The following is a 3,286-nucleotide window of genomic DNA, read 5'->3' on the forward strand; positions in this document are numbered from 1 at the left end:
ACCAACGAAAGTTATGGTCCAATTAGCCCAAGTCTGAAAGTCGCTTGGTCAAGTATTGTAGGCTTACGCCACGTCATTATTTTGAGTCTAGGCCACCTCCTTGTATTCATACACGGGTTATAATCAGAAAAATTAATGAAAGTTCGAGTCTAAATCACAACTACCAATTAAATCCCGGAAACTGGAATCTGAAAAGAAGCAAAAAAAATTATTATTTTCGATGTAATTCTTTCGTTAAATTTCAATAAAGTAAAAACAACATTTTGAATCTACGCTATTTGCACATTTTAAGAAACGACTAAATACGCTTGCAAAGTAAGACAATTTAAAGGTCCACCCTAGGCCTACTAAAATTAAAGGTCCACTATAGGCCTACCAAACGAGGCTCACTCAGTCTCGCCTCGTGACTCAAAGACCACAACCATCTACCCTTTAGCCCAAATTAAAAGGGGAGAAATCCTAAGCAAAAAAAAGAAAAAAGAGAAAGAGAAAAGGGAGAGCGAAAAGAGCGAGCCATGAAATACTTAGCCCGTACCTCCCAAAGTGCGAAATTTACCCAAGTAAACGAAGGAAAAGAATTGAGTCAACCAATCCAAATCATACCACAAAAAGCTACATAAAGTTCTACGGTCTTCTACCCTTTCCAATCCTCATGCTTGACTAATACCTATACGAATTATCCTATCTCATTCAACCCATCTTTCAAGCCGTCTTGAGTCACGAATAAAAAAAGACAAATGAAAAGTACATTCTATGCTTAACGTAAGAAAAAAAAAAAAAAAAAAAAACTTTGCAAAGCGCCTTTAAAGTTCGTCTAAAAAAAATCATTTAGCGCACAAAAAAGATTCGCAAATATTTAGCACGAAACGAAAAGGAGCAGCACAAAAAGGCAGCCCAGAACACTGATATATGCGTTTTATATAGAATTTTTACCCCCGTCCCTTAGTACTTTTATGTATCAAACATGCTCTTAGGAGCCGTTTCTAGTACTAATGTGTGTTATTGAGTGTGCCTTGAGTTTCAGGTTTGATTATGAGAAATTGGTCGTTTTAGACCCGTTTCATTGTTGATCAAGGCCACTATATGAGTCCGAGAAGTTCGGGACCTCCATCGTCGACTTTCGGGAGCCTGAGATGCTTATGGTTGAGCCCCGGGAGTTAGACTTGGTGATACGGGCGAGATACATTGAAGATTGCAAATCGCCCTGGAAGCTGAGGGCGAAATGCAACCATCGGGCGCAGCTCGCCCGATCCGGATCGGGCGGTCAATCTGGAGGCTTTGTGGAGATTACGCAACCCGCCCGATCGGGCGGATTTTGGCCCGATCGGGCCGACTATCGAGTGATTCGCCCGATCGGGCGAAGCGCCGCCCGATCGGGCGACGCCAACCCCTTATGCTTTTTCGCGTTTTTTTCTTTCCGGTTTTTGGCTTGTATTTTGGGCAAACTATAAATACTAGCCCTTTTATTTTTAGTAAACATCTTATTTTCCAGCACAAAACCCTTAGTTTATTTCTCTAAGTTTTATTTTTCTCTCTACATCAATTCAAACACTTAGTTCGATTTATATAAAAACGCAAGCTTTCAATTTCCATTGTTCTTCAAGTCGGTATTATTTCTTACTTTAATTTATTCTATTGCTTTGATCATATTTTCCATTATGTTAATCGCTTTGTTATTAGTTATCATGAGTGAGTAGTTTAATTTCTAGGGTTTAGGAGATCCATGAATGCATGATTGGGATTATATGTGGACTTGATTATTTGATTGATTGATTATAATTTCTATAGCTTATTATTATTGCTCGTCAATTCTGTTCGGCCGGACTATTTTGATTTGAGTTTGATTAACCTTAGATTATGCGCCGAGAGGTATAAATCTGATGTTTTTGGTTTGTGGCTATTAGATAGGAATTATTTCTAGTACGTAGCGAGAGCCCGCTAGTTGTTATATCCTAAGGAATTCATAAGATTCGAGAGATGCATGTTTTCCTAGTTATGATTGTTAATTAATTGTTATTGTCCGTTGTCCAATCCCGGTCTGCATTTATGGTGAACCGCTGCCCTAGATTCCCTTAATATTGTTATATTCCAGTTTGATTATTTGCCTTAGCTTAATATACAAACCAATCCAATTCTTTGTTACCAGTAGTCTAGATTAGTTAATTAATAGTGGAAAGAACATTGTTTCCCTGTGGATACGATCCCTGCTTCCCTTGCTACATTTTTAGTTGGTGAACGTTAGGTTTATCTTTGATAGGAGTGCGATTGAGCCTGTCAAATTTTGGCGTCGTTGCCGGGGAAACGGTTTTATTTTCCGTTATTAATTGTTTTTCTAGATTATTGTTTGTCACTTCTCAAGGGACTCTCGTTCCTTGAGACCGGATCTCACGACTGTTTTCTAGTTCTTGCTTGTTTATGCCCAGGACTGTCCCTACCAGCGATCTGACTTCGTTCGATCCTGAACCTGAACGGACCTTTCGTAGACGGCGTAGATTCGTTGAACAGTTGAGAGACTATTCTGACTCTGAATCCGACCATCTGATTAGCAATCTATTCCATACAGATTCAGAGATGGGTGACCAAGCACCACCACCCCCACTTGTGCCAAGGCTTACAGACTATTCTAAACCAAGTCTGTCTATGCTTCCCAAGGCAATCATGCCTTCCATTGTGGTCGAGAATTTCAAGATTGAACCCTAACTGATAAACATGATCGAGAGACACCAATTCGGTGGGGAAAAGGGTGAAGATCCCAATCTCCACATTCAGTCTTTCATTCAGTATTGTGCCACCATTAAGCAGAAGAATTTAACACCGGAGCAGACTATGGAGATACTCTTTCCATTTTCATTGAGTGGGAAGGCCAAGCTATGGATTAACAGTCTCAACCGCGCAGCTATGAAAATCACCGATTGGAATTCTTTGGCCCTCGCATTCTATGTTAAATATTTCCCACCTGAGAAGACAGCTCGTCTGAGGGGTCAGATATTAGGTATCTCTCAACAAGTAGATGAGAGTTTGTTCGAAGTTTGGGAGAGATTCAAGGACTTGCAAAGAGAGTGCCCACACCATGGTTTAGATGACTGGTTCCTGGTTCAGCAGTTCTACAATGGTCTGGGTAATGAATCTAGGTGTCTTTTGGATTCAGCTGCCAGTGGGAGATTTATGCAACTGGAGGTGCCTAGAGCTTTGGAGGTGATTGAGGAGATGGCCATCCATAGTGCCCAATATGGGAATCCCAGAGGTTTTGCCGACCGAGGTGTTAAGCATGAGATGAATTCTATTG

General features: G+C 40.5%; 1 non-coding gene across 1 annotated transcript; it reads right to left on the reverse strand.

Moving 5' to 3' along the window:
* Positions 1–2,970: 2,970 nt before the first annotated feature.
* On the reverse strand, positions 2,971–3,077 carry LOC130464514 (small nucleolar RNA R71). The gene has a single exon (XR_008924918.1). It is a non-coding gene; the product is annotated as a small nucleolar RNA R71 (small nucleolar RNA).
* Between the last annotated feature and the right edge of the window lie 209 nt (positions 3,078–3,286).

The sequence above is a fragment of the Spinacia oleracea genome, chromosome 6 (assembly GCF_020520425.1).
Source record: "Spinacia oleracea cultivar Varoflay chromosome 6, BTI_SOV_V1, whole genome shotgun sequence".
Lineage (NCBI taxonomy): Eukaryota > Viridiplantae > Streptophyta > Magnoliopsida > Caryophyllales > Amaranthaceae > Spinacia > Spinacia oleracea.